A 13,292-nucleotide genomic window follows, 5' to 3' on the forward strand; every position below is an offset into this window, starting at 1 on the left:
TCAGCACTTCACATGGTCTGAAATTACAGAAGGTTGGAGGTGGAGGGAAGCCTTGAGACCAACTGGACCAGTGAATGTTGTGGTGGAAAATCCTCATGCTGCCTGTTAACCTTGCACTCTGGAAGCCACCTCCCTGTAACTGTCACCTTTAAGGAGATTCTGCTCCTTGGACTTATTAACTAGATTGCTTCCTCCAGGGGTCACCTTCAAACAGCTGGGCTGGTGGAGTACACCAGTGTGGGAGAACCCCAGTTCTCCTTGCTGCCATTCTTTCACTAGTTCACCAAATTTTATTTTGCCTACAACTGAGTCTGGCAGCGCACTAGGCACTTGGAATACATTGGTGAACACAATAGTTCAAGACTCTGCCTTCAAGAAGCTGACAACCTAGCTGAGGAAAATATATGAAACAATAAACATGATAATAAGTAATAGATGTAGTAATTTAGAGGGTGACATGTGCCATGGAGAAAGAAGATGTAGAGCAGAGTAAGGAGGATCAGGAGTGGCCAGCAGGCTGCAGTTTTAAGTAGGGTGGTCAAGGAAGTCCTCACTGAAAAGGTGACATCTGAACAAAGGCAGGATAGGTTCACTGGACAGCTAATAGGCCTTCAAGGGAGGAGGATCCTGGGAAGAGGGCATAGGCTGCAAGGCAGTATTATATCTGACAAGTTTTAGAATAGATGGCAGGGAACAATGGTGGAGGTGGAGAGACCAGTTAGGAGGCTACTGCATGGTCCAGGTGAGAGGTGATGACGGCATGATGGCTCAGATAAGGGGGGTGATCAGAAGGGGCGGGATACTGGATATATTTTGGACACAGAGTGTACAGGATTTCCTGATAGAGTAGATGTAAAATATGAAAGAGGAAAAAAAAAAAAAACTCAACATGACTCTGAAATAGTTGACCTGAGCAACAAGAAGGATGACAACTCAGTCCTGAGCTGGAGAATGGTGGAAGTGAAACAAGTTTGGGGGAAAAGATCAGGAGTTTAGTTTTGAACAAGTTGCATTTGAGATATGTATTGGATGTGTAAGTGGAGATGTCAAATAGACAGTCAGGGATGAACGTCTGGGATGGAAAGAGAGGTCTGGAGACATGCATGTGGGAATCATTGGCATAAAGACAGCACAAGACCATCAAGGGAGTGCCCAGTGGCAGGGAACTCCTTCATGACCACTTCAAAAATTCACTTTGGTGGCCTGCCATGTTTTAGGATGGTCAAATGGTCAATGAGCACAACAATTTACTCCTCTCTTTCTCTAAATCCACCAAAATATTAATTTTTATCATTTATTTGTGACTGTCCTAACAGTTTGCATGTATTATCTTCAGTTCAGTCACTCAGTCATGTCCAACTCTTTGCAAACCCATGGACTGCAGCACGCCAGGCTTCCCTATCTATCACCAACTCCCGGAGCTTATTCAAACTCATGTCCATCGAGTCAGTGATCCTATCCAACCATCTCATCCTCTGTCATCCTATTCTCCTACTGCCTTCAATGTTTCCCAGCATCAGGGTCTTTTCCAATGGAGTCAGTTCTTCACATTAGGTGGCCAAAGAATTGGAGCTTCAGCTTCAATGTCAGTCCTTCCAATGAACATTCAGGACTGATTTCCTTTAGGATTGACTGGTTTGATCTCCTTGCAGTCCAAGGGACTCTCAGGAGTCTTCTCCAACACCACAGTTCAAAAGCATCAATTCTTCGGCCCTCAGCTTTCTTTATAGTCCAACTCTCACATCCATATATGATTACTAGAAAAACCAAAGCTTTGTATTATCTTAGCCCATCCTTAAATAAGCAGTGAGGGAGCTGAATTATGCCCATTTTATAGATGATGATATCAAAGCCCTGCACACACAGTTGTCTAAGACCACAGAATGAATAAATGATGAAGCCAGGTTTCAAACTCAGGAAGTCAATTCTTAACTGCTATGTCATGGGAGTATGTGCTCCAGCAAATCTAAACTTTGGCAATAAAAATAAATTCAAAGAAGAAAAGCAATCCAAGATCCAAGAAAACATGGGACTTGGGTGTGGAATGAGAAAAATCTGAAGCTGACAACAGCATAGCAACCCTAGAAAGCAATGGTCTAAAGACAGAGGGTTCTGTGAAGATTGTATTCAGAAAGCAAGTCACCTATATTGTACAAATTATATGAATAAGAACTCAAAGGTCCTAGGCAGGTCTGAGTTAATTCTAAAAGATAAGATGAAGATATATGATTCTCCAATAACAACAACTGAAATGACAATTAGGAACCTTGGGGGAAATCAAGTATAAGAAAGTCATGGTTCTTTGGAGAAATGTCTGTTTAGTTTTTTGGCCCATTTTTTGATTGGGTGATTTATTTTTCTGGTATTGAGCTGCATGAGCTGCTTGTATATTTTTTATATTAGTTCTTTGACAGTTGCTTCATTTGCTATTATTTTCTCCTATTCTGAAGGCTGTCTTTTCACCTTGCTTAGGGGTTCTTTCATTGTGAAAAAGCTTTTAAGTTTAATTAGGTCCCATTTGTTTATTTTTGCTTCTAATTCCATTACTCTGGGAGGTGGGTCATAGAGGATCCTGCTGTGACTTATGTTGGAAAGTGTTTTGCCTATGTTTTCCTCTAGGAGTTTTACAGTATCTGGTCTTACATTTAGATCTTTAATCCATTTTGAGTATATTTTTGTGTATGGTGTTAGAAAGTGTTCTAGTTTCATTCTTTTACAGGTGGTTGACTAGTTTTCCCAGCACTACTTGTTAAGGAGATTGTCTTTTCTCTATTGTATATTCTTGCCTCCTTTGTCAAAGATAAGGTGTCCATAGGTGCATGAATTTATCTCTGGGCTTTTTATTTTGTTCCATTGATCTATATTTCTGTCTTTGTGCCAGTACCATACTGTCTTGATGACTGTGGCTTTATAGTAGAGCCTGAAGTCAGGCAGGTTGATTCCTCCAGTTCCATTCTTCTTTCTCAAGATTGCTTTGGTTATTTGAGGTTTCTTTGTATTTCCATAAAAATTGTGAAATTATTTGTTCTAGTTCTGTGAAAAATACTGTTGGTAGCTTGATAGGAATTGCATCGAATCTATAGATTGCTTTGGGTAGTATACTCATTTTCACTATATTGATTCTTCCGATCCATGAACATTATATATTTCTCCATCTATTTGTGTCATCTTTGATTTCTTTCAAAGAAGACATACAGATGGCTAACAAACACATGAAAAGATGCTCAACATCACTCATTATCACAGAAATGCAAATCAAAACCACAATGAGGTACCATCTCACACCAGTCAGAATAGCTACTATCAAAAAGTCTACAAACAATAAACACCAGAGAGGGTGTAGAGAAAAGGGAACCCTCTTACACTGTTGGTGGGAATGCAAACTAGTACGGCCACTATGGAGAACAGTGTGGAGATTCCTTAAACAACTGGAAAAAGAATTGCCATATGACCCAGCAATCCCACTGCTGGGCATACACACTGAGGAAACCAGAATTGAAAGACACATGTGTATCCCAATGTTTATAGCAGCACTGTTTAAAATAGCTAGGTCATGGAAGCAACCTGGATGTCCATTGGCAGATGAATGGGCAAGAAAGCTGTGGTACATACACACAGTGGAATATTGCTTAGCTATTAAAAGGAACACATTTGAATCAGTTCTAATGAGGTAGATGAACCTGGAGCTTATTATACAGAGTGAAGTAAGTCAGAAAGAAAAACACCATTATAGTATATTAGCACATATATATGGAATTTTAGAAAGATGATAACAATGACCCTATATGTGAGACAGCAAAAGAGATACAGATATAAAGAACAGACTTTTGGACTCTGGGAGAAAGAGAGGGTGGGATGATTTGAAAGAACAGCATTGAAACATGTATATTACCATATGTGAAGTAGATCACCAGTCCAGGTTCGATGCATGAAACAGGGCATGCACTCAAAGCCGGTGCACTGGGACAACCCTGAGGAATGGGATGGGGATGGAGCTGGGAGAGGGCTTCAGGATGGGGCACATGTACATCCGTGGCTGATTCATGTCAACATGTGGCAAAAACCACCACAATATTGTAAAGTAATTAGCCTCCAATTAAAATAAATTAATTAATTTTTTAAAAAAGAAAAGTCATGGTTCAAATTTGGTGCAAATGAAAGTGTGGGATAATTGGAAAAATGACAGAGTGGAAGAAAAGTGGATTTCATTCATAGAACATTCTCCTCTGAGTGCCCAAGGTTTAATTACATGTTACTTTTCTTTTTTGTGGGCTAATCACAGCAGTTGCTTCTGCAATGAATAATGTTTACAGAATCATAATGCCTTAAATACTATTTAAGGGGTTTCAGTTTTCAGAATCAATCTAAAACATAGGACACTTAATTATGGTGACTCCAGCATTTAGCTACTATAAACATGCTCAATATAAAAGTGATAGTATGGCTGACAGAAATGTGGAGGTGGAAAGCAGAGGGACATATACATGAACTGATTTCCTTGTTTTGTGGAGTGGAAAATCAGTAGATTTTGTCCAACAGTGACACACCAAGAAACAGAAGTGTCTCAGACGGTAAAGAATCTGCTTGCAACGTGGGAGATGTGGGTTTGATCCCTGGGTGGGGAAGATCCCCTGGAGAAGGAAATGGCAACCCACTCCAGTACTCTTGCCTGGAGAATTCCATGGACACAGGAGCCTGATGGGCTCCAGTTCATGGGGCTGCAAAAAGTCAGACACAACAGAGCAACTAACACACACACAACCACTGGAAAACCTAGTAACCTTACAGATCAAAGCCAGCAAGTAGAGGGGGCAGAGAGAAAGGAAGCCCTTCTAATGCCCTAAATTCCTTATCGTTCCTTCAAGGTAGTTAACAGATATTACTTAAAGTTGATAAATTAAGAATTTACATATTATTACATTATTTACATTTGTGGGCTAATATCCAGATTATTCAAAACAGAAATTGCTCATTGCAGGAGTAAACATGGAGCAACAAGGAAGAGAAACTTAAGCTTTTTTAAAAACTGAATATCTTTATCTATTGTTCTAGTTTTAATCATGAACATGTATTTTTTTTAACTTTTTATTTTATATTAGAGTTTAGCCGATTAACAATGTTGTGATAGTTTCAGGTGGACAGCAAAAGAACTGAGCTATACATATACATGTATCCCTACTCTCCCAAACTCCCGTCCCATCCAGGCTGCCCCATAAATGAGCAGAGTTCCCTGTGCTATATAATAGGTCCTTGTTGTTTAGCCTTTTAAAATATAGCAGTGTGTCCCTGTCCATCCCAAACTTCCTAACTATATCTTCCTCCCATTATTTCTCCCCTGGAAACCATAAGTTCGCTAACATGTATTTTTTACACACAAATATGTTTATTTAGCGTGGAGGTGCATCTAAGTAGTTATTACCGGCAAATTGAAAATTCAAAGTAAAGCTGCAGTTCTACCCAGTGACCACTAGATGTCACTGCTCTCTGGGCTGGTGGCAGGTCTGGGAGCAGAGTCCCCAGTAACAATCTCAGGGCTTGGACTGGGAAGGAGGACAGAGGGAGGCAGCAGCTGGCGGCCAGTGGCTTTGCCAGCGGCAGGAGCTGGCATTCTGTGTATAGCCAGCAGTGCCTCAGACATGGGCAGCCTCAGGTTAATGGGGAGCACACAACTCCCCTGTGTAATGAGGGTCCTTTCAGGGGCAAGGAATCCAGTCTTGCTGATAGAGGGACTGGGATGCAGAGGGACAAGTTGGTCCTGCCTAAATACAACCCATGGTCTTTCTGTCTCCACAGCCTCTGTGCACATTCTGCCCACCCACCCCCTAACACACACACACACACCCCCGTCAGTGCAAATAAGAGCTTTAGCAAAATGTTGGCACAGTCTGCACTTAAGGCAGCTTGGGTTATATACTGCTGGAATCCTTGAACAAAAAAGGATGGTGGGACTTCAATACTCAGACTCACCACCAAGAGGAGCTTTACTCACATTTAGATGAGTGTGTGGAAATGCTTTTAGATAAGTTAAGTTATAAAAAATAATTAGGGTAAGAATAAAAAGTGACTTGAAAATTTTCATAGGTCGATACAAACAATTCAGTAAACTTGTCAAACTTCCAAAATACACAGTATTCAAGGATTTATTTTGAATGCTGAAAAGATAGTCGTAGTGTCAAGGGAATGATTTCATTATTCTCTTCCAACAACAAAATTTTAAGCAATTTCTGAATTTTAAAAAATTAAAACCTAAACCCAATGTAATGATTGTGTAATTTGGTGATAACTTTGTAGTGATTTGGTAATTACTGTCTTCCACTTCTTAAACAAACCCTGCCCTATTCCCAGCTCTCAAGAAGGATGAAAAAAAATACACCTGAGACTTGGGGCCATAACTCCCAACCGTTCTCTCCTTCCTTACGTTGGCAGCTGCCCCAGGGCCTGCAACCCACGTTTTCACAAAAGCTCTCAGCAGCTCTTAAGCCTCAGGTTACACTACTATTAAGTTTCAGAGGTTACTAAACTTTATACCTTGCCTACTTTTGTATCCCTAGCTTATATTTCCTGAGCAAGGTATTGGACCATAAAGAAGGCTGAGCACAGAAGAACTGATGCTTTTGAACTATGGTGTTGGAGAAGACTCCTTAGAGTCCCTTGGACTGCAAGGAGATCAAACCAGTCAATTCTAAAGGAAATCAACGCTGAGTATTTATTGGAAGGACTGATGCTGAAGCTGAAACTCCAATACTTTGGCCACCTGATGGGAAGAGCCAACTCATTATAAAAGACCCTGATGCTGGGAAAGATTGAAAGCAGGAGAAGAAGAGGATGACAGAGGATAAGATGGTTGGACAGTATCACCAACTCAATGGACATGAATTTGAGTAATCTCCAGGAGATGGTGAAGGACAGGGAAGCCTGGCATGCTGCAGTCCATGGCGTTGCAAAGAGTCAGACATGACTGAATGACTGAACAACAACAACGGAGTATTAACAAAATCCCCAAATCAAAGAGGTCCAGGAATAAGCAGGCACAAGGGAGCTGAGTACAGAGTCAGAGTCAGGGGAGAGAAAAGTCCAGTTAAAATGGCTGGGGAAAGCTTTAAAGGGAAAGAAGAATGTTAGGCCCTGGGCCCTGTGGAAGGGAAGGGATGGGGGTGTAGGCAGATCTGGGATTCTGACAGGAAGGCTGACGAAATCACAGATACTACTCAGGCTCTCAATCCACAGCAGGACCGGGAGCCACATTCATTAGGTCACTGGTCTCAAAATGGAGGGAACCTTCAGTTTCCATCCTTCTTTTAAGGCCCTTGAAAACCACTAATCTTGTGTGGTGGGTCCATGGGGGCATAGAAACAGAACATCTGCAGGGTTCAGGTGACCAAAAGTAAGGCATGTGGCAGCTGTGTGGCCAGCGGGTGAGGCAGGTATCAGATCTCCAGAGGCAGCTTCGTTGTCTGCCGTGTTTTCTAGAAGAGCCAGTGATAACAAGCAAGCATTCGAGCATCAAAGCGACATGTTGCACAATAGGAAGTGCTCAATGAAAGAGAGGAAGCTGGAGGAAAAAAGCACATCAAGAAAATACATAAAATATCCAAATGATCATTTAAAAACTGGGCTTCGGGTGTCTGAATCCCTGACATAACGCTGGCAGCACCCTTCTCGTAGGTTCCCACTTCCCCAGGCCCTCTCACCTCCACCTGCCTCTGCCCATTTCTGGTAAGAGGGCTATTTAAAAAAGAAAAACCAGAAACCAAAACTAAAAAAATTAAAATGTGACATTAAAATATCATCACGTGGACTTGAAGAAACATTTTCCTGCCCTTGGCACAGCTATGTAAGGGTACACAACACGAATTCTCATGCATCCCTTTGGGGCTAGCTTGCTGCTGTCACTTGAAGACAGTAACCATTTCCTCAAGGGGAAGGTCAACTTTTTGATGATCAATGACTTACTGTCTGAAGCCTCAAAAACTCCCCACTTGGATGCAAAAGGCTTTCACAGTATACATATATATTTTATAGAGAAACACCTACACTTTGTTGTTTGTGAAAGCTATTTTTATAAGACTGACAATTCAAGTAATAAAACGAGTTCTTTCAAACAAATAGGAAAAAAAAAAAAAAACTCAAGAAAAATGATGGGAAGCAGTCTCAGCCTGACAGATGAACTCAGGATAGCCTCATATCCACCAAACAGGCACCAGCAGAGCCACTAAAGGGCTGGTGGCTTCTCAATGGAGAAATTTATACTTTCCCTCTCTCACAACCAGACCATCACTCCAGTCTGGCCATCTACATACAATTGCAAAAGGGCCCTTGGTAATACTGCGGGAAGAGGCTTGACTAGGACATAAATACCAGTGATCAATGTATGTAAGAACATCAGCTTGCCCCAGCACATATGGAAGAATTTATCACCCAAACAGACACAGGCTATACTGTGTGGGGCTATTACCAATGTTCCTATGAACACTCAGCAAAGGAGCATGCCTGTATTAAAAGAAAAGGAGACTTGTAAAAAGACAAAGCCAGAAGCATCCAGAAAGAAAGCTTCTGAGTAGGGCAATGGCAGAATGGGGAGGTAAGGTGGCTCAATTCCTCACCTGAACTGCTCCCTGGTCTTTGGACTGATATCCACAAACATACCAGAAAATTTGCTTTTGTGCTCTACGTAAAGGAGCTGAGAAACATTCAACCTGATGAAAGAAAGTGTACCAGTGCCCAGTACCTTCTGGAGGGGGCATGCATGTGTGTTTCTCTCAGCCAGGGGCAAGAGGTGAGAAGACTGAATTTATTAGTTCACTTGCTTCGTCAGCCATGATGGTGAAAAGGGTCAAAAGGGTTAGAGCCTCCTTAAAGCAGGGCATGCATACTAAGTCACTTCAGTCGGGTCCGACTCTTTGCAACCCCATGGGCTCTAGCCCACAGGGCTCACTTGTCCATGGGATTCTCCAGGCAAGAATACTGGAGTGGGTTGCCATTCCCTCCTCCAGGAGATCTTCCTGACCCAGGGACTGAAGCAGTCTCCTGCATTGCAGGCAGGTTCTTTACTGACTGAGCCACCAGGGAAGCCCGGCACTATGGGGTAGGTGCAACTAATATATTCATGTTCTCATTTTAGAGAAAAGGGAAACAGAGACTCAGTGAAGTTCAGTACCCTGCCTGAGCTCACCCAGTTAGGATGTGACCTAGCTGGGTCTCTGCAGAGCCTGCATGGTCACCAGTTGGTCCAGAATATGTGGGGCCCACAAACCTGTGCTTCATCCCCAGGCTAAACAACCACCTCCAATCCTTGTGGGACATCAGACACCCCCCACCCCTCATGTCTCCATAGGGACCATCCTGTCCCCATGTGGAAACCCTAGGATTGCACTCAATGCTGCCATGCTGCCAGGGGCTCCCAAGTGAGCCCAAAGGTCAGACTCCCTGAAGAATTCTGGTATATTATGGAACCCAATTTGGGTCTGCTCACCCAGGCACAGTAAAGCCAATCCACTAACACAGGGTTGTGCTGAAGGAAAGTGTAGACTTTACAGTAGGCTGACAAAGAGTTTATTGAGCCAGACAAGTAGTTCAAGCAGCTAATGCTCAAAAAGCCTGAACTTCCCAGTGGGTTTCAGGGAGGCATTTTTAAAGACAAGGTGAGGGAGAGGAGTTGCAGGATGTGTGGTCAATTTATGCACAATTGTTTGACTGATTGATGGTGAGATAACAGGTGACATAATTGATGGTGAGATTGATGGTGAGATAATGGTATCAATCCATAAGCTCCAGTATGTCTGGACGCTACAAGCTCATGGTCATCAAACAGTTAACATCTTCCACTTTGGTGGGGGTTGAGCATCTGTAAAACAACTCAGGAAATTTGCACCAGGTACTGTTATCTAGGTACTTCAGAGAGAGGTAAAGCAGAGAGTATGGGGGAGGGGTCCTGCTCAGCTCCAAGTCTCCCAGGGCTCAAGGTTACTTGATCCTGAGATAATTCTTGTCAAGCTCAGTCAAGTCACACACACAATCTACAGTTGGTCGTTGGTAGGCAGGAAACAAATCACGGAGGGGATGGTCGGGTCATCGTGCATAACATGTGGATCTCAGAGCTTAGGTTAGGTAGATCTTCCAGGGTGCATAGCATCTCCCTCCAACAGCACAGACCCAGGGCCTACAGCACAGGGCTCAATGGCCAGGAACCCAATTCTAAGGAAAGTCCTCAGGGCATTGCTGAGAAGGGCTATGCGGAAACTCTGTGCAGCTGATCTCTTCCCGATTCTGGAGAGCCTGCAGCAACGAGGCCGCCACGCTCCTCTTAGTGATAGGCGCCTCTTTCACTTAATGAGAACTCTCTTGTGCTGCCCGCACTCTCCTTTGTTCTTTTTTGTTTTCAACATTTCTTTAGAACACAAGTTCTTATCTCAGGATCCCTGTAACTCTCTCCTGTATAAATAGGACCTCAGTCACAGCGGCACTTGTTATGAATGTCTCCTATCCTTTCAACACCTCTCTGTCCATGACTTCTGTAAATTTATCACATTTGTTTTGAACAGCTTTATATTGTTGTCATTCTCCTTCCTAGCCTTTGTTAAGGCATGTTAGTTAGCCTCACGCTTGTGTTCTTCCCTGTTGTTCTTATTGGGATTACTCGGTCAGTCTACTGCCCTGACCCCTGGGTCTCCATTGGACACATTAAGCCCATGGCCACCTTTGACCCTTTCACAGTGACAAAAGCATAATTTTTTCCCTTGGTCTGTTCACAATTTGGAGCACAGCTCCTCTTTTCAAAAAGAGCTTTTCAAACCTCCTGTGTATAGGATGAATAAACAAAAGGTCCTACTGTAGAGCACGGGGAACTATACTCAATATCCCGTGATAAATCATAGTGGAAAAGAATATGAAAAAGAATATGTACGTATAACTGAATCACTTTGCTCTATAGCAGAAATTAACAGAATGTTGTAAATCAAGTATACTTCAAAAAAACTAAAAAAAAAAAAAAAACCACGCCAAGAATTAACACTCAAAAAAGAAAGACCCTTCTCCAGGCTCAGGCATCTTCCTCTAGTGCAGTGGTTCTCAAACTCCAGGCGGCATCAGACTCACCTGGACGGCCTACTGGACCATGGATTGCCTGGCCCCACTCAAAGAATTTATGATGTTCTGACATAGAGCCCACGAGTTTGCATTTCCAGTAAGTTCCAGGTGATGGCCATGCTGCTGGTACAGAGACCCACTCAGAACCACTGGTTTAAGCAGTACCGTTGTCTCTGGAGCAGAGAAACTTGGTTTGAAGCACATGTGCCTCTTCCCCACTGGGTCACTGTGTCACATAGTCTTTTACCCACTGGCCTCCAGAGTCAGGGGCATCACATGTCCTGATGCAGAGGAGACGTCCTTTACCAGGCCCTGTGAGTCAAGAGATGCAGGAAGAGTCTTCTAAGTGGAACCTTATGTGTATGTGGTAAATAACAGCCTGAAGAATAAGACCCAGTTTTTATATGTGGAACTTTGATTACGTCAGTTACAAAGTACGAGTGTGTCATTGCTTTAGTTTTATATCTGGTACTTCTGTGACTACGGCAGTCAAAACCACACACACTTTTTTTCACACTCACATACACCCAATTAACCAAAAATAACTGGGGACACACACCTACTCCAAATCAATTCCATACAGGGAACTACTTTTAAAAAGACAAAAAGTTACACTCTCCAAATAAAATTAATGAGTCACAAAACAGTCAGATGCAACAGGTAACTTTAAAACACACACAAACAAGTCACAAACTGTTGAAGGCATCACAAACCACAAGTGTCCTGGCACAAGTCCTAAGTCCATATTAATTCTCCATCATTTAACCAGTGTTTATTAGGCATTTACTGTATTCCAAGCCATCTTCTGCAGCTAAGGATACACTAATTAAAAAAGCAAAATCTCAAAGTCCCAATGTTCTAAAAGCAAATTAGTGGGTCATAAAATGGTAAAGTGAAGTAGAATAGAAAACAATAGACACCATCAAGGTTCATCGTATGTCATAGGGTCAGTGATGTAATATGTATTTCTTACCGTGGGTCAGGGGCAAAAACATTTGAGAATCTCTGGTCCTTGCCAAGAGTTCCTTCAGCCTCTGCTCCATTACTTCTGGGGAGGAAACCTACTTCATCCAGGCAGGACACCTTCAATTTCAGGGAGCTGAGAAGAGTCACACCCATGTGGGAGGCAAACAGGAGGTCAGTCATCTGTGGGGCAGTCTTCAACACATATCTCCCACACAATATTTTGTATTTTGGAGTATGTCCCCCATTAAGTTGATTTGGGGAGTGTCCCCAGTGTTTTGGTTAATCTTGTACCTATTTTGGGCTGTCATCATCACACAAATACCAGGTATAAAACTAATGCAATGACTCATCAGTGCTCTGTAACCTCACGTCATTAAGATTTCTCATGTAAACAACAGGTCTTGTTTTTCAGCCACTGTTCACTATAAGTAAAATGCTGCACTTTTCTCCTTTTTCTCCTGGGGCCGCTCAAGACAGGGTCAGGGAAAGGCCTCCTTGGTTTCCATCCATAGAGCATGTCCTGTCTCAAGCTCCATGGAGCTCCTGCACTGTGTCTGAGTGAAGGCGAGACCATCCTTAACCAGCAGGACAAGGATTATGAGCCCAACCTGCCCTGAGCTGACTGGGTTATCTCCTCATTCATTTGGCAAGACTCCCATCCCATAAGACAGAGCAGTACCCCCTCAGGTCTGGCTCAGGACAGTCCACGGCCTGAGCACCACTGTCCTCTGGGAGGCAAAGTGGCTTCTAGGATACCCCAGGGGAGAGGGCAGTGGCAACTTTTTGTTCAACTGACCCTGATAAGAGCTCCAGTGATGTGGAGATGGTGAAAGTGGAGACTTGAATGGACACATTTCAGAAGGGAATGGAGCAGAGTGGGCCTGGGCCCATGCCCTGGATCCAGGGGTCCTGCCCACCTGCTCTGAAGCAGTCCCTTCTTTCTCATCTCTATCTGCCACAGACTCACTGGAATCAGATTCAGTTCTGAGTTCAAAGATTCTCAAGGCAGCAAGGGGACCAAGAGGCTGTCTAATCCATCTCCTCGTCCAGTGCAGAAGACACTTTAATACTTGGTTGGCCAAAAAGTTCATCTGAGTTTTTGTACTATCTTATGGAAAAATCTGAATGAACTTTTTGGCTAACCCAATAGAATCCCTAACTGGTCATTATCTGATGGTTAAACACTTCCGGTGGTGGGTAGCTTATTACCCAGAGGGCACAAGTTCAAGGAATGTTAGAGC

The sequence above is a fragment of the Bos javanicus genome, chromosome 3 (genome assembly GCF_032452875.1).
Source record: "Bos javanicus breed banteng chromosome 3, ARS-OSU_banteng_1.0, whole genome shotgun sequence".
Classification (NCBI taxonomy): domain Eukaryota; kingdom Metazoa; phylum Chordata; class Mammalia; order Artiodactyla; family Bovidae; genus Bos; species Bos javanicus.